At 50.6% G+C, this 18,903-nt stretch overlaps 1 long non-coding RNA gene across 1 annotated transcript; it reads right to left on the bottom strand.

Annotated features, from left to right (window-relative positions):
• Positions 1-14,431: 14,431 nt before the first annotated feature.
• LOC141408853 (uncharacterized) lies at positions 14,432-18,903 on the bottom strand. Its single transcript, XR_012426102.1, has 2 exons — positions 18,827-18,903; positions 14,432-15,160 (listed from the first exon to the last, which is right to left on the bottom strand). It is a non-coding gene; the product is annotated as an uncharacterized lncRNA (long non-coding RNA).

Genomic DNA, 18,903 nt, shown 5'->3' with positions numbered 1-18,903 from the left:
GAATGCATGTGCTGTAGAGGACTGGCTAGACAATTTTCCTGTCACTCCCGCTCCTAATTTCTCCCTCCTCGTCCTTGGACACAACTGGGAATCTCTTTAAGGTTCACAATTGAGCCCCTTCAACTGGCATTGTTTCCACGCCTCACCACGTGACTCCGCCTCTCCCCAAGCTTGTCAGTGGCTGCTCTCTCAGCCCAGCGAAGCCTGACAAATCCTTCCTGCAAACGTGCATGTCTCGGGCTCAGAATAACCTACCAAAAGAAAACAAAACCCCCTATGAAGTGAGTCCAGGTGACTCAAAGCGTTCTGTTGGCAGCAGCATTTCTGGCGTCTGCTTTTTCTCTGGATCACAAACATTTTCATCTGCTGGAGCCATTCAAGCCAAACCCACAGGCAGTCAGGGAAGCCCATGGCCCTGGACACCCCAAACAACTGCACTGCAATGATTAGATGCTCCCCATCTTCCTGCCAGGAGTGTGTTGGGGACAGGGGAAGGAAGACATCTGGTCTTTTGTGCAGATAGAGAAGAACAACAATCGTCGTCATTATCAGCACAAAGTCATTGCCACTCACTATATGCCAGCCATTGTTCTATTAATAGGCACTTCGTATTTCTTAGCTTATTTAGTCCTCACACCAAGTCAATAAGACAATTATTAATACTGTGCCCATTTTACAGATGGGGACACTTGCAAAGACTGAGCCCACCTGACAACTCACGATCGGCACCCTTACATGGTAATGATCAGTGGAGCAGAGAAACGGCTGCCCCTTTAGGTGGGACGTGCTGTTCCAATTTGCCACAGTCCCCTCCAGTCCCTGTTATATTACACCCTGTCTGCCTCACTCATTTAAGTCACTTGCTCTGCACCTAGGTTGCACACTGCTCACCCAGCACAGCCACACGCTGCAGTCCTAATTGTCACTCACTAGGCATCTCCACACGTCCTGTACAGTACAGCCACCAACTGCAGGAAGGGCTGCAACATCCTGCCACTCCTGGGCACCAGTGAGCCTCTCCTTCTCCACTCTGCACCTCCCTACCCTCCCGCCACCACCCCTCCAGCAACCAGGAGGCCACCAGGACTGGCAGGAAAGGTCCCCTGAGTAGGGGAAATCTTGCTTGGCCATAATTAAACTCCACTGCTGTGCAGGCTGCAGACAAAAGGGAACCCATAATGGGATTAGAATTGTAATAAATTAAAATCATAAATTCAATAAATGCCTTCTCAGCCTCCCTCTGGAAATGGTCGGCCCGCAGCAGCTGGCTTTGGTAGGCATAACGGAGGGGCCGTGGGAAGACACCTCAGTGCAGACAGCCAAGCTGCAGTTTCAGCTGCTGGTCCCAGCTGACTGGGGCCAGGTCAGGGACCCTTCTCCACAGCAGACTCCCCCAAAGGCAGGCCATGACCGCTGGTGGTGCTTCAGAACCCGCCATGGCTCCCTATCACCCCACCGTTTAATCCAAGCTTAGCTCTTCACCAACTTCCTGCCTTAGGATTTGCTGACACATGCTCTGCCACCCATCATTTGGGCATCCATTAAATGGCCATTGGCCTCAAATGTACAGCGTGGTAGAAGGGACGAATTTGACATGGAAGGTTCTGAGTTTGAATCCCAGCGCCAGCACATGCGAGCAGTGGGACCAGGGATGGGTACATCCATTCAGGAGCACTCTCCCTCCCTCCCACCCTGAGAACACCATTCACCCACCCTTGTACTCATCCTCTCATTTTGCCTGTATTTATTGAGTGCCTACTGTGTGCTGGACTCTGTGCCAATCAGTGGGGAAAATAGCAGCAAGATAGGCAAGGTCATGGGGCTGGTGTTCCAGCAGGGGACACAGCAACAGGCAAGTTCATGAATCATGAGTTATCACTGCAGAGGGGCCACAAAGCAGAAATCCAGGAGACCAGCGATGAGGAAGGGGGAGCCACAAAGCAGAAATCCAGGAGACCAACCATGGGGAAGTCCAGGAGACCAATCGTGGGGAAGGGGGAACATGAAGGGAGAAGATTTCTTTTTTTTTTTTTTTTTTTGAGACGGAGTTTTGCTCTTGTCCCCCAGGCTGGAGTGCAGTGGCGCAATCTCGACTCACTACAACCTCCTCCTCCCGGGTTCAAGCAATTCTCCTGCCTCAGCCTCCTGAGTAGCTGGGATTACAGGCGCCCACCACCACACCCAGCTAATTTTTGTATTTTTGGTAGAGACAGGGTTTCATCATGTTGGCCAGGCTGGTCCCAAACTCCTGACCTCACATGATCTGCCCGCCTCGGCCTCCCAAAGTGTTGGGATTATAGGTGTGAGCCACTGTGCCTAGCGGGAGAGATTTCTGTGGAGCACTAAAGCTTGAGCTGAAGTCTGAGGGTTAAGCCAAGAGAATGGAGGAGACATGAAGCACTCTCAACACAGAGGAGAACATGTGCAAGGGCCCTGGGGTGGCAGCAAGCAGAGGATCCCAGGTTGTGGTTTGTGGGTTTTTTGAGACGAGGTCTCACTCTACCCAGGCTGGAGTGCTGTTGCACAATCACAGCTCACTGCAGCCTCAACCTCGCAGGCTCAAGAGATCCTCCCACCTCAGCCTCCTGAGTAGCTGGGACTACAAGCATGCACTGCCACACCTGGCTAGATTTTTTTTTAACTTTTTGTAGATTGGGGTCTCAGTATATCGTCCAGGCTGGTCTTGAGCTCCTGAGCTCAAGTGACCCTCTTGCCTCAGCCTCCCAAAGTGCTGGGATTATAGGCATGAGCCACCACACCCCACTGGAATTTTTTCAAAGAATGTAAAATTAGGCATGAAAGTTCATGCTTATTTAGAAAGAAAAAGTGTTACAAATACAAATACATTTTGAAATATATTTTCATTATCTGCTCAACACACTTTTTTTTTCTTACATTTTTGGCTGCATATTCTTTTTGGATTCCCCCTTCAACTGTCAAGATTTTGTAATATCATTTTCCAGAGAGAAGACAGATCATTCCTCCAGCATGGCTGAGTGAAATGTACACATACAAATTAGCCAGGTGTGATGGCACACTCCTGTGATCCCAGCTATTAATATTACACTTGGGAGGCTGAGGTAGGAGATCATTTGGGCCTGAGAGATCAAGGCTGCAGTGAGCCATGACTGTGCCACTGCACTCCAGCCTGGGCAACAAAGAGAGATCCTGTCTCAAAAAGAGAAAAAATATATATACATACATTCATATACACACACATATGTGCATATGTGTATATATACATACATATGTAATAAATATATCTTGTTATGTAAGATGCACAAAACGTGTCTTCACACACACACTCACAGACAAACACACACACACACACATTTATTGTCTGCAGAGCTGCGACTGTGCCTTACTGTGGCTGGCAGAATAATAGCCCCCCAAAACTGTCTGTGCCCCAGTCCCCAGAACCTGTGACTACAGTAGGTTACATGGCAGAGGGAGTTGAAGCTACTCATCGGCTGACTTTAAAATAGGGAGATTATCCTGGATGAGCCAGGCAGGCCCAAAGTCATCATAAGAGTCCTTAAAAGTGGAAGAGGGTGGCCGGGCCTGGTGGCCCACGCCTGTAATCCCAGCACTTTGGGAGGCCAAGGCGGGCAGATCACTTGAGGCCAGGAGTTCCAGCCTGGCCAATGTAGCAAAACCCCATCTCTAAAAAAATTAGCTGGGCATGATGGCTCACACCTGTAATCCCAGCTACTCAGGAGGCTGAGGCATAAGAATCGCTTGAACCTGGGAGGCGGAGGATGCAGTGAGCTGAGATCATGCCACTGCACTCCAGCCTGGGCAACAGAGCAGGACTCTATCTCAAAAAAACAAACAAACAAAAAAGTGGAAGAGGGAGAGAGAAGAGGGAGAATCAGAGACAGAGCAGTGTGAGAAGGACCCAGTTCAACATAGATGAGGGTTGGGGCCACACACCAAGGAATGCAGGCAGCCTCTGGAAGCTGGAAAAGGCATGGACGTGAATTTCCCTTTAAAGCCTCCAGAAGGGAATGCAGCCAGGCTGACCCCTTGATTTTGGCCCAGGGAGACCCACTTTGGACTTCTGACCTGCAGAGCTGTGAATTAATCCATTTGTGTTGCCGAAGCTACTGCGTTTGTGGTCGTTTGTTACGGCGGCAGTCAGAAACGAACGCACTTCCAAATGCAGGCATTCCGATCAATCCCGTTTCATCTGATCACTCTGCGGAGGTGGGAAGTCTGAGTGGACAGAGACAATGGTATGGTCGGTCTTCATGGACTGCAGTTCACGTCATCTACATCTGCAAATTTTACAAACACACATGACCGTTAGGACATAATGCCAGGGCCCCTCTCAGGGCCTCGGAAGGGATCTGTGCAATAGAAGGCCCCAAGCCCCGAGAACCATCAGTATTTAGCAACTCCCCATTTGTCTCATTCAAATAACTCAAAGCAGATGCGGTGTTGGGGCCACAGAGAGCCTGGAAAAGGAGCTGGTGCCAGTCCAGCCAGGGCTTCGTGGCTCGAAGCAGGGACCTGACCTCGTCCTATTCCCCAGTGGTGCCAGCATCAGAGTCCAGTGGCTGCCAGATGGTGGACGGGCTGGAGGAGGGGTGGGCGCCGGGCAGATCCCTGCAGGAGTGCCCTCCAGGACGTGGTGGAGGAGATGTTGGGGTCGGGGTGAGGGTGAGGAAGGGAAGCAAGGGAACTGCTTAGCAGGGAGCAGCCACAAGAGTCTCTGCCAGGTGGGAGGTGGGCTTGGGGAAGAGCAATGTCAGAGCTGACTCCAAGACTCTGGCTGAGAGTTGGGAAGATCCCAAGGGGTGGGGTGGGTGGGGCTGTGACGGAGAAGAGGTCACCCCTGTGCTCACCTCCCCTTCCCACCTCCAGCCTGCAGGACAGAAAAAAGCAAGTCTTTCCTCACTTCCCTGCACCTGCCGAACCACCACATTGAGACAACACCAGACCAAGGACCCCTCCTCACCCAGTATTACTAGTAAGGCTGAGAGCCTCAGCTCAGGAGGGGGTCTGCAAAAAACAGACACAAACAGAAACAAACACGGTTCTTTCCTCTTCAACTAGGCTCTCTGGGATTCTCGGGCTCCTACAGGACCCCACCCATTCCCAAGCCCTGTGCTCTCCCCCCACTCTGCAGCCCCCCCACCCCTAGCCCTCTGGGGGTCTCCATCCCTCCCATCCCAATGCCCAAGCCAAGCCCAGAGTCGTTGTGAGCACTTATTAAGCCACTAATTAATTGAATTTTTCCCCCTCATTGCATGCTGTTAATTAGTTTCTTGTAGTAACAGAGACTATTATTCTTGGAAGTAATAACTTGGTCCGGGAGGCAGTTTTAATGCTACTTATAATTACCAGAGGAGGCAGAGTCTTGGGCTTACGTGGGCGGGGCTAATCCAGGACAAGAAAGGAGGAAAGTCAACATGGTTCTTTCTTGTCTAAAAGATGCCTTTTATTTTGCCTTACTATTGTCCTGTGGAAAGCATTTTTTTATTTTTTTTATTTTTAGAAGGAGTGTCGCTCTTACGCCCAGGCTAGAATGAAGTGGAGTGATCTCAGCTCACTGCAACCTCTGCCCCCCACGTTCAAGTGATTCTCCTGCCTCAGCCTCATGAGTAGCTGAGATTACAGGCATTCGCCACCACGCCTGGCTAGTTTTTGTGTTTTTAAGAGAGACAGGGTTTTGCCATGTTGGTCAGGCTGGTCTTGAACTCCTGACCTCAGGTGATCCACCCATCTCGGCCTCCTAAAGTGCTGGGATTACAGGCATGAGCCACTGTACCCAGCCAGAAAGCATCATTTTTATAACATCAAAAGTAAGTTTTTTTTTTTAAGACGGGAAAGCTTTAGAGTGACTGGGAAATTGTCCCTGGGAGAATGGAGCTACAGAAGGCTGGGGTAGGGCCTAATGGGGAGTGGATGCCATTTCCTTCTGCAGCTTCTGTTCCAGGCTGTCCTTTCTGTCCTCTCCCTGTGGCCCCATGGCCAGTAAGCACCAAAACCAGTGTGCAGAATCAGGGCTCTGACTCCAAGTTCGGAGACCTAACCCTGACCTCAGACCCCCTCATCCGGCATCTGATGAGCAGGTGCATTAGGGGGAAATCGGCCAGGGGTAAAGTCTTCCCAGATCAAACACCAGGAAGCCACAGGGAGGAGAGGATCAACAAGAAGTATCAGAAGTTGCAAATTGCCTGTAATCCCAGCACTTTGGGGAGCCAAGGTAGGCAGATCACCTGAGGTCAGGAGTTCGAGACTTGCCTGGGCAACATGACAAAACCCCATCTCTACCAAAAATACAAAAATTAGCCAGGCATGGTGGCACACACCTGTAATCCCAGCTACTCAGGAGGCTGAAGCACAAGAATCACTTGAACCCAGGAGGTGGAGGTTGTGGTGAGCTGAGATCACACCACTGCATGCCAGCCTGGGTGACACAGTGAGACTCCGTCTCAAAAAAAAAAGAACTAAGCCTCTCTTGCCTCAGCTTCCCATTCATGGAGGCTGTAGTCTAGTGAAAGAAATAGACAAAGAAGTAAGTCAACAGAAAATAAACTAAAGAGAACTGTGAGGCAGAGAAACATACCATAGATAGGATGGTCAGGGTCTCCTTGAGGAGATGATGTTCAAACTGAGATCAGAAGGATGAGGGAAGGGAAAAAAAAAAAAAGACACCAGCATAGAAAAAATGTATCCTAGAGGACACATATGTGTTTATCTCTTTGGCAGGGCACCAAACCCGACTGTTAAAGCAACCTGTGATGTTAAAAAGTGGCCACGCAGGGGCTGAAAACTCTCTCCGATGGAAATTCATGTTACTATTCCTCAGTTGTTCCACAACAAGCAACCACTTCCCAGCAGCAGGGACATCTTTTGCTTCTCCACTGTGACAGCCATCCTCTGCTGCTTCTCCAGAGAAGAGTGTCAGTCAAAGCATCTGGGTGCAGTGGTGCAAAGCTGGTCCATGCTGAGATAGCTCTGCAAAGAGGAAACGCCCGGATTGACAGCACCTGCCCATTCCCATGGTGTAAATACTCCCACTGTGGTCAATTTCACACCACCAACCTGAAGTCATCGAAGGCCAAGTTTGGAAGAGAGGCATACTGCTATAGCCCACTACAGCACACCGCAAGCGGCGGTATGACCCCGGGCATGTCTCCTCCTCTGTACAATGGGGGTTAAATGGGATAATGTAAGTAGTCATGGGGAAGGGCCTGATAAGAGTTGGGGTTGAAAAAGTAAGCGTTTCCTTCTCCCACTCAGGGAAAGCAGAGGAGTCCTGGGACAATGTTGGGAAATATCACTGCAGCAGTAAGGGACTGAATTATCTTGCTCAACCATCTGGGCCGATGTGGGATGGGGTGGGGACGGGGGTGGGAGAGGGGGCAGGACAAGGAACGTAGAGATCTATTCCCGCCCCCAGCCAGAGCTCAGAGCAGTCTTGCCTCCTGGGTGGGAGTAGAAAGATGGAAAAGGAAACACCACTTATGCTCCCAAGGACAGGACCGGGCTTGGCTGGTTCACCCCTCTATGCCCAGCTCCCAGCCCGGTGCACAGCAGGAAGCAGCAGATGTTCAACAAATGTTTCCCAGATGAATGAAGGAATGAATGAATCATGGAGCTCTCCCCAAACAGAGGGTGACTGCCTCCTCCCCTCTCTCAGTTTCCCCAGCGCGCCACCCCTGACAGGCAGCCTGAATCGTGGGCTGGGCTCTGGAATGGATTGCCAGGCAAGCTGCCCCCTGGGACCCTGGAAAGTCTCTCCAGGCCTGCGGACGGGCCTGCGGGGCTGTGTGAAAGCAGGTTAGAGACAGCCCCGTGATTCATGGCAGCAAATGCCTGGGAAATAAATACCACGCTGCCCTAGCCCTTCGCATCTCAGCCTCTAATATCCTTTCTGAGGGAAGAGACCTGATTATTCAGGGCCCGTGGTGACAGCTAACGAGTAAATCAGTGCCCTGGAGATTGCTCCCTGGGGAAATTGGCTGTGGTTTCTGGTGATGGCCACTTTGCAGGGACTGTATGGCAGGAGGAGGAGGGGTCACACTGGTGCAGGAGTAAGGGCAGGGGTGCGTATAGAGAGAGACTCCTTCCCCATCGTCCTGCTTCCCGTGAAGCTCACCTGATGGGGAGGGCCCCTCACTCCACCCCAGGGTGGTCATTACGGATAGGAATGTCTCTTGCTTCCACCTCAGCCCTGTGCTGTCAGGAGCCTTCCTGGGACAGTGCCAGCTCGCAGGTGAAACAGACAGAGGCACAATTCAAAGCGGGCATCGTATGGTCTTCTGGGCACAAGTCCTCCAGAGCCTGCCTCCCAGGCCCTAAATCTTGGACCCAAATCCACCCCCGTAGGCTGGGGTGCATGGGAACCAAATTCACCAATAACAGTTTTCTGAGGTCACATCCCCATTCCCAGGTGAATACCTAATTCTTTCGTTTGCCTGTTTATCTTTAGACTGGGTCTCCCTCTGTCATAGACTGGAGTGCAGCAGCACGAACTCGGCTCACTGCCGCCTCAACCTCCTGGGCTCGAGCAATCCTCCCACCTCAGCCTCCCAAGTAGCTGGGACCACAGGCGTGTACCTCCACGCTCAGCTAATTCTTAAAAATTTTTTTGTAGAGATGGGGTTGAACCGTGTTGCCCAGGCTAGTCTCAAACTCCTGTGTTCAAGCGATCATCCCGCCTTGGTCTCCCAAAGTGCTAAGATTATAGGCATGAGCCACCATGCTCGGCCTCCTAATTCTTTTATGTGCCGGGCACATATTAGCCCCTCAATAAATACTTGCTGAATGAATAGATGAATAAATAAAGGCAGGAAGAAATGGCTACAAACCGAACAGGCACGGACGTGCATTTTTCATCTGTTTCTCTGGCTCGTTATGTTCCTAATCTTTCCAAGGATGCACCAGCACTTTTCATCACGGCAGCAATATGATTCACTGGGTCACACTAATTTCTAGTCTCTTGCTTCAAGCAGTGCTTGGGCTTGGGGTTTTTTTTTCTTCCTCCAACTGTCAAGATGACACTACCCTGAAATCCTCTTCCTAGCTCCAGATGGTGGGCATCACATGGAAGCTGACCCTGTGCCTGCTGACCTCCAGGACAGTAGAAAGTCTTTCTGCATCCCCAGCAGGCCCCACAGGACAGCCCTCATGGTCAGAACTCCAGAGGCTGGGGTGGGCAAGGGGACACTCTGCGGGCAGGGAGGCCTTCTTTGTTGCCTTAAAACCTCACAGAAGAGTGAAGCTCAGGGGACTGGTGCCTACAGGGCTTTGCACAGAAAGTAAACATGAACTTGGTAAGAGTTAAGGGCCCAGTTCTAAGCTCTCCCCAAGGTCAGCAGGATACAGCAGCACCAATCCTGCTGCCTGCCACTCCGGCAAGTCTTTCTCCTAATTATATCTGAATTATGCAAATCAATACCAACGTCGATATACGATTTCCTCTAACAAGTCGAGAACATGCAAGAAGTGAAGACCTGGGGAGATAGAAACCACCTAATTAGGAGCGAGTTTCTGTGTTTTTCTCTTGGCTGAGGGAATAAATGACTGCACGACAACCCCAGAGAAGACCAGGTCAAGGATGGAGCAGGAGAGAGGGTGGAAAGAACACAAAGATGGGCTGTGGGCAGGGGGCTGGGAGATTGGGGCTATGCTGAGAGCATGATGGGTGCAGCATCAGACGCAAAAATATGATCTTGGCAACTTTCTTTCCACTAAGCAGTTAACAATGCCCCAACACTGGAAGTTGGGGGCCCAGCAACACTGAGTAGGCACAGACTGTTACCCAGGACATGGGCTTGGAGAGAAAGAGAGAGAAAGAGGGAGGGAGGAAGGAAGGAAGGAAGGAAGGAAGGAAGGAAGGAAGGAAGGAAGGAAGGAAGGAAGGAAGGAGGGAAGGAGGGAGGGAGGGAGGGAGGGAAGGGAGGGAAGGAAGGGAGGGAGGGGAGGGGAGAGAGAGAAAGAAAGAAGAAAGGAAGAAAGAAAAAGAAAGAGAGAGAGAGAAAGAAGAAAGAAAGAAAAAAGAAAGAAAGAGGAAGGAAGGAATGGAGAGAAAGAAAGAAAGAAAGAAGAAAGAAGAAAGCAAGAGAAAGAAAGAAGAAAGGAAAAAAAGAAAGAAGAAAGAAAGGAAGGAAGGAAGAGAAAGAGGGAGGAAGGGGAAGGGAAGGGAAGGGGAGGGAGGGAAGGAAGGAGGGAAGAAGAAAGGAAGGAAGAAAGGAAGGAAGGAAGGAAAAAGGAAATATAGGCTGAGTGTAGTGGCTCACACTTGTAATCTCAGCACTTTGGGAGGCCGAGGTGGGAAGATCACCTTAGGTCAGGAGTTTAAGACCAGCCTGGGCAATATGGCGAAACCTTGTCAAAAATTTGCCGGGCATGGTGGTGGACGCCTGTAATCCCAGCTACTCAAGAGGCTGATGCAGGAGAATCGCTTGAACCTGGGAGGCAGATGTTGCAGTGAGCCAAGATCACTTCATTGCACTCCAGCCTGGGTGACAGAGGGACACTCCATCTCAAAAAAAAAAAAAAAAGAAGGAAGGGAGGGAGGGAGGAAGAAAAGAAGGAAGGAAGGAGGGAAGGAAGGAAGGAAGGAAGGAAGGAAGGAAGGAAGGAAGGAAGGAAGGAAGGAAGGAAGGAAGGGAGGGAGAAGGAAGGAAGGAAAAGGAAGTTACAGCTCTCACATGCTGGGCCTTTGCTGGGTGCCTCTACTAAGCACTGCACCTCCGCGATCTCATTTAATCCTCAACACTCTGAGTTAGATATGATTAGGACCCCACTTTAGAGATGAAGACAGTGAGGTCAGGAGGTGAAACGTTTGCTACTTACATAGGCTTTAAGTAGCAAAGCTGGGGCGCCAACCACGATATCCAACTGCACCTCACTGCCCCATTAAGTGCAATTGGGGGATTACAGACAGAGCACAGAGCTGGCAGGGAGTTGTCTATGGTGGACGGGGGGAAAAGGGGATAAAGACCCCCCCTTTAAGCTCTGGGGGCCTTGGCAAAGGGATCTCCCCTCTTGAAAGCCTCTAGTGCATGAAAGAAGCACCAGGGCCTGAGGTCCAGAAACAGGAAGTTCATTTGGGTGGGGGTTAGCTTAGCTCCCTTTGGATCACTTTGTTATGGCATCTCCTCCCTGGGATAGAACACACCCGACGAGCCCTTTATGTGTTAAATGAACAAATATTCTCCAAGCAGAGGGCCCTGAATGTGGCATTATAGCATAGTGGTTAAGAAGTTGGCCTCTGGAGACAGGCTGCCTCCATCCAAGTCCCAGCACCGTCACTGGTAGCCATTTGGCTTGTGACAAGTCACCCTCCATGCCTCAGTTTTTTCATCTCAAAAAATGGGACTAGGCTGGTTGTGGTGGCTCATGCTTGTAATCCCAGCACTTTGGGGGGCTGAGGCAGGTGGATTACTTGAGGTCAGGAATTCAAGACCAGCCTGACCAACACAGCAAAACCTTGTCTCTACTAAAAATACAAAAATTATAACCAGGCATGGTGGTGCATGCCTGTAATCCCAGCTACTCGGGAGGCTGAGGCAGGAGAATCTCTTGAACCCAGGAGGAGGAGGTTGCAGTGAGCCAAGATCTCACCATCACTCTCCAGCCTAGGTGACAGAGTGAGACTCCATTTTTTTTTTTTATTTTTGAGACAGAGTCTCACTCTGCTGCCCAGGCTGGAGTGCAGTGGCACTATCCCAGCTTACTGCAACCTCCACCTCCTGAGTTCAAGTGATCCTCCTACCTCAGACTCCCGAGTAGCTGAGATTACAGGTGCATGTCACCAGGCCCAGCTAATTTTTGTATTTTTAGTAAGGATGAGGTTTTGCCATGTTGACTAGGCTGGTCTCGAACTCCTGCCCTCAAGAGATCCACCCACCTTGGCTTCCCAAAGTGCTGGGATTACAGGCATGAGTCACCATGCCTGGCCAAGACTCCATTTAAAAAAAGGGGGAGGACTAATGTTAAGTCTCATGTACGGTTCATGAAAAAACTATTTTGATGGGACTAATGACAGTGCCTGATACAGCAGTAGGTGCTCAATAAATGTTATCTATTGTCATTGTTCAGGGCAGAGCACTGGGTCTCAGAAGAACAAGGCACTATCATTGTCCTTAAGGGGCTCACAGCATACAGAGACTGGCGAATAGACAATCCCATGGTAAGTCAGCTATGAAGGTGAGCAAGGGGCCATGAGAGACAAGGAAACTTAACCTGGCCTGGATCAGTGCTTTGGGGAGGCATAGGCTACTCACGGAAGGCTTCCTGGAAATGGTGACACAAGGGCTGAATCATAAATGATACATTGTGTTCACCAGGTGGGTAAGAAAAGCAATGGCTGTCCAGGCTGAGGGCTCAGCTTGTGCAAAGGCCTGGAGGCATTCAGGATGTCAGGAGCAGCCAGTGGCAGGCACCAAACCTAGAGAGGGAGGCAGGGCCTTGCCTTCCAAAGGCCTTGAGTGCCAGACTAAGAGGTTAGGATTTCATTCCAGAAGTGCCAGGGAGACCCTGAAGTGAGACAGGATAAGCATCACCCTTTGGAATGGTTGCCCTGAAGCTGAGTGGAGGATGGCACAGAGGCGTGGAGGGGGCGAGGCAGGAGGCGGAGTCCCAGAGCCCAAGCCCTTAGCTCCCAGCTCCCAGCCATACTCCCTCTGTGAGGGCAGTGGTGGGAGCCAGAGCTCAGCAGGACCAGAGAAGTTATTAATCGCTTCACGACACTGCAGGCCATGGTCCATTTGCTGCTTTTCCCGGTCTGTTTTGAAACTGTGAAATGAGCCCCAGTCTTCAAGGCGCCTATAATAACCATCCCAATTCTGACATTTAAATTACAGATGGCATTTTCAATTAAACAGGCACTCTCAGCAGGTTTAATTTAGCTATCAGTTCTGGTCTGTTCTTTAAGTGCTTAAAAAAAAAGGCCAGTGGATTCTAGGTCTCCTTCCAGGAGGAGGGAGGAGGGAGGGTCTTTGAGATGTGACACCACCTCTCATCTTCTAGCTCCCATGGGGACTCACACAGCCTCCTGTAAACAGTCACACTCCACTGAATTCACCCTCATGCACACCCAGAAGCACTACAAAACCACACACAAATGCAAATCCAGCCTTCCAACCACAAATGCCCGCAGCTCTGGGGCCATGGTTGCCACAAGTGTTTGAAGGCTGTACCTCTCCCATTTGATCAGAGAGACAGTAAGATGTCTGGAGCCAGATGAACTTGGACAGAAGTTCATGCTCTACCGCTAACTAGCTGTGTGACCTGGGCAGCCTATTCAGCCTTGCTGAGCCTCCGTTCTCTCTGCTGTAAAATAAGAATAAAGAGGAAGCCAAGGTGGGCTAATGTATTAAAGTGTCCATCACCAGTGCTGGCTGATAGAAGTGCTAATAATCCTTGTGCCTCCCCTCTCTCCTTCCCTGAGGGCAGGGACTGGGTTGCCCTGGCCACATGAGGCTCTTTCATTCAGGATCCCCACTCCTCACTGCTCAGGTCTCTGGGTCTCAGACGCTGGCAGGGCGCTGTCCGCGGTGCTGAAGCACCTCTCTCTCGGTCCGGGGTCCACATGGTTTCCCTTCCACCCTCTAGCCTGGTTGGCATGCTCTGAAAATTCTCCCCACCCTAAGGCAACTGCTGCAGGTGATCTGAATGGCACAGGACCATATCTTTCCCTAAAGTTCTGCTTCCCCACATCCCAAAGTGACTAAAACCCAGGACTGGGGCGCAAAGTCATTCAAAGGAAAAGCATCACTGGTCCCCAACTTCCAGCCCCTGTGGACACAGGAAACCCCCCTCTTCAGCTAGGCAGAAGTGCAGCTGCTGGACTCTGGCAAGTTTTGTCTGCGGGGTCTGTTGTGCCAGGTATAGCCCTGCTCTTCTTTTGGGTTCTGGACAGGGTATGAATGGGCTGTCTTCTCTGGCCACAGTGTGTGCTGACTTCCAGTATTTGAGGGAGATGCTGGCTTTGGAGAAACCTCATGTGACTGCATAGTGCGTATTTGCATGGACTGCCTGTCCCTTCACCACCAGACCAATATTTTCTCAGGTGGAATCAGCACTGATGGGGGAGAAGACAAGGATTATCACCTTGACATTTTAGTCTGGCTCATCAAGGACCAGAGAAAACCAGCAAACCACCCAGGGGGTCAGGTCAGGCCTAGAGCTCCAGTCTACCCTCAAAGCTAACTGACTGGGTGAATGCTCTCCCAAAGACATTAGAAATTGAGGGATAGGGTCAGGCTGAAGCCCAGAATCTGGTGAAAACAGTATCTCCCAGTCTGTAAGTTTGCAGCGGCACATGCCTATAGTCCCAGCTATTCAGGAGGCTGAGGCAGGTGAATCACTTGAACCTGGGAGGCAGAAGTTGCAGTGAACAGAGATAGCACCACTGCACACCAGCCTGCGTGACAGAGGAAGACTCTGTATAAAAGAAAAAAAAAGGCAATTGCAATATCATGTCATGACTTTATATCAGGGGAAAATAAAACAGATACACAGTGTTCTCACAGTAGGGGTTATAGAGATAACAAAGCTTGGCAAGATCATCTTGGCCATTGGGGATCTTTCCTATGTGAGGAGAGCGGGGATAACACAGAGTAAGCAGTGCATCTGTGGGGTGAGCCAGTGAGCACTCCTCAGCTCGAGGCACAGAGCCCCCCATTGCACCCTCCCCGGCCCCCCACTCCTCTCTCCCTGGCCAGACCTCCAGCCCCTCTAGAACCAGAACCTGGACCAGACATAGCTGCCTCCCTCCCTGGAAACTCCCTTGGCCCCAGCTCATTAGTGCTGAAAAACCGGCCCAAATCCATGGGGAGGTTTTTCGGCTAAAATAGCTCCCTCTTGGGCTAGTCTTTTCTTCTCTTCTCCACATCATTAGTGAAATTGCAGGCTCTGCAGCTCCCAGGATGTGTGGGGTGAGGAATGCCCCCCATTCCCTGGGGACTCCTGGCCAGGCAGAGGGCTGGTGCCTGACACCTGGCCTGGAGATGGGAGCAGAGGCAGTGGGAGGCCATGACGGAGGCAAAGGAAGTCCAGGGAGGGCCCCTCACACCCTGCCCAGGAGGACGTGGCAGCCCCCTTAGTGGAAACAGAAGGAGTCACTGTCAGCAGAGTCATGGCTGGCTGAGCAGTTGCCCTGTGGCAAGCACCATGATGAATTCTTCCATGTCGAGACCTGTGAGGGGTGGGGTTCTGTGTTAGGTTTTTGACCCAGCACCGTCTGCACTCTTCCGTCAGCCACATGGTTCTTACTGGGTGACTCCACCCCGAGCCTTGCCCACCAGGGCACCCTCTAGCCACAGCAACTAGCTCAGAGGTGGGCGCATGAACCCATTGAACTTGATGCTGGAAGGACATAGGCCTGGGGAGCACCCGACCCCTTCTGGAGTGAGCCTCCCTGGGATGAAGCCACACAGAGCTGAGAGACAGAGAAAAGCCGAGTTCTGAATACACTGTTGGGGCCTCTGGATCCAGCTGTACCTGAAAGGACACTGCCAGAAATCCACACGGAGCTTCTCATTCATGTGAGCCAAAACCTTTGCTTTTGGATTAAAACACCTGGAATTGCATTTCTGCCCTTTGTATCTGATAGAGAAGCAAACGCTACAAGGACTGTAGTTAACGCTGTTTTCTGGGTCAGGAAACAGAGGCCTAGAGAGGTGAAGCTACTTGCCCCAGGTGATACAGCCATGGACATGGAGAACCAGTGCTCCAGAGAAGAAAGCTCCCAGCTCCAACTTGCTCAACCTGGGGTTCCCTGGGAAGGCGAGGAACATTTTCAGCAGGACCCAGAGGACAGGGACATAAAGGTAACAGGTTGCTATGGTTACCAGCTCACTGTGTGGCCTCAGACAAGCAACCTCACTTCTCTGAGCCTCAGGCTGGGAGAAAAACATCTCATCCCTGCAGAGTGCTGGGGCTCCCTGGGGCAGGAAGCATGGCTACCTCCTGCCCCCTGGACCCAGAGGACTGTAACTGGGTGGGGGCTTCTTCAGCCCCAACTAACATAAGCCCCAGTGGCTGTCAGACACACCCCACCAGCACACACGCTCCACTTGGTTTTAAATGTCTCTCAAAGACCAAATTCAATTTAGTAGAACTCCGCCAGCTCTGCAGTGCAGAATTCATCGGATGAGGTGCCTGCTTTTCGGGGAATAATTCATTTTTCCTGTGTCGGAGAGGAAAGTAATTGATCCAAGGGGTTGATGCCTCCTCCCTCCTGCTCTCCCTCCCCGGGACGGTCTGATTCCAAATGCAGACCCGAGACTGTTAGGTGAAAGTCGTGGCAATAAATAGGAGTGGGGGCTTCTGCCTTAATATATTGGATTATTCCACTTGGTGGTGACGAAAAATAAGATTTAATTCCCCGAGAAATGCCAACCGAGAAAATCATTTTCCCTGCCGGCTTCCCCCTTCCTTTTTTTTTTTTTTTTTTTTCCGTTTTCTTTTTTTCAAAGACATCTTTGTCTTTCTGCAGCTTTGAGGGCCTCTCTACAACCTACCCCACTGGAGACCTCCCCACACACTGCCCACAGCATCTGGGGGCCTGTTCTTCTGTCCTAGAACATATTCAGGACCCTTTGCTCCCACCCCTCTCAATCATGGGTCCCTGAGGACAGAGATTTCTATTCAAATCCAGATGCCACTACAGTGGTTAGCACATTGATAAATTATGACAATAAGCCCTGGGAAAAGGCCAGTAAGTACTGCAGCTCCCAGTGACAGCCCAGGAAGCTACAAGCTGGCTAGCGAAGTAATTCACCCTCCTATCATCACTTGGGTCAAGAATCCATGGACCGCCTCCTCTAGGAAGCCTTCTCTGATCAAGGTCTATGTTAGATGTCTCTCCTCTAAAATTCAGTAGGCTTCCCCTCACAGCCCTTTTACTGTTATTAGACTATAGTTGCCAGACTTGTCCATTTTACTGAACAAACTTGTATGCAGCAACTTTTATGTGCAGGCCTTGATCTAAGTGTCTTACCTATATTAATTCATTTGATTCTCATAACAATCCTATCAGGTAAGTAACAAAATCATCCCCATTTTACAGATGTGGAAACTGAGGCACTGACTAGTCACACACCCGGGGAGGGTCAGAACTGGGAACTCCGATCCTTTTCTCTCTTTAGTCTGTGAGCTCCTAGAGGACAAGAACCTCATTGGTTCACTGTTGTATCCTCAAAGCATAACAAGGTGCTGGCACACAGAAGGTGCCAGCTTAGGTTTAGAGTCAGAAACATGGCCGGGCACAGGGGCTCACGCCTGTAATCCCAACACTTTGGGAGGCCAAGGCAGGCGGATTACTTGAGGTCAGGAGTTCTAGACCAGCCTGACCAACATGGTGAAACCCCGTCTCTACTAAAAATACAAAAAACAGCCAGGTGTGGTGGTGCACGCCTGTAATCCCAGCTACTCGGAGGCTGAGGCAGTTGAATTGCCTGCATCTGGGAGGTGGAGGTTGTAGTGAGCCAAGATCATGTCATTGCACTCCAACCTGGGTGACAGAGCGAGACTTTGTCTCAAAAAAAAAAAAAAAAAAGCGGCCGGGCGCAGTGGCTCACGCCTGTAATCACAGCACTTTGGGAGGCCGAGGCGGGCGGATCACGAGGTCAGGAGATCGAGACCATCCTGGCTAACACAGTGAAACCCCGTCTCTACTAAAAAATACAAAAAACTAGCTGGGCGAGGTGGCGGGCGCCTGTAGTCCCAGCTACTGGGGAGGCTGAGGCAGGAGAATGGCGTAAACCCGGGAGGCGGAGCTTGCAGTGAGCCGAGATCCGGCCATTGCACTCCAGCCTGGGCGACAGAGCGAGACTCCGTCTCAAAAAAAAAAAAAAGCTTAAGTGGTAAATCCTTTCACATATGAACCAAAGATCGATTCCTGAGGCTGAGCCTAAGTGTGTGATTTGTGGAACACAGAAGATTCCACCAGTTCCAACTGAACCCAGAAGCCCATCGCCTCCACCACGATTCCTGTTCAACGCACAGGACTAGAATCCCTCCGCAAGAATCACTTCGCCCAGGAAAACCTGCAGGTGGTGGCGGGGGGGTGCAGGGAGAGGCAGCTGTGGAGGGGATTCCATCCATGCAAAGCCCTTGCTGTGTGACCTGGGGCGAGAATGCATGTCTCTGGGCCTCAGTTTCATCTCAGCCTCTGAAATGGGAATAATAGCATATAGATGTGCTTGGAGGATTCAATAAAACCATACACAAGTGATGTTTTGAACACACCTATCACATGGTGAGTGCTCAGCATGTGTGAGATAGCATAGATTGTAAAATTGGACTTTGAGGATACTTTTGCCATGCTCGGAAAATAAAAAAAAAAATAAAAAAGAAATTTTAAAAAACCTCATCAATCCGAGTAAATGAAGCAAACTCTTAGATCTGGATGGGAGGGTAGAGTTTTCTTCACAGTGGTAGTAAGATGGGTGAGTTGCCAAGAATTACCAAGAAGAATTTCACAAATCACACACAATCCATTTACTTCTGGGAGTTATCAGGATGTGGGAGAGTCTGAAACGGAACTTACTGGACCAGAAATAGCATTTGATGAGCGTTTCATTCATCCGGCCAGCACGCACTGAATGCCTTCCATGTGCATGAAGCAACGTGCAGATGGGGAAAGCGTTCAAGCTTTGGGGGCCACTGTGACAGAAACCCTGTCCCAGCGAAATCTGCAGTCTATAGCTTGGTGACCTCGACCAAGGGCCCCACCTCTCTGAGCCTCGGCTTCCTCTTCAATAAATTGTGATGACAAAAATAAAGCCTCCCGAGGAGGTTGCTGTAGGCAGTCAATGAGATAATGCAGCAGCAGATCAACAAATGTTGGTTTCCTCACCTTTCAGCAACGGCCAGCAGCAGTCAGGCTGTTCCATTCAGCTTTACCGTCTTGTTCCAAGAATCTAGTGGGTGCAG

Source organism: Macaca fascicularis, chromosome 1 (genome assembly GCF_037993035.2).
Source record: "Macaca fascicularis isolate 582-1 chromosome 1, T2T-MFA8v1.1".
NCBI lineage: Eukaryota > Metazoa > Chordata > Mammalia > Primates > Cercopithecidae > Macaca > Macaca fascicularis.
The sequence above is the reverse complement of the archived record's forward strand: the minus strand, read 5'-3'. Positions and strand labels throughout refer to the sequence as shown.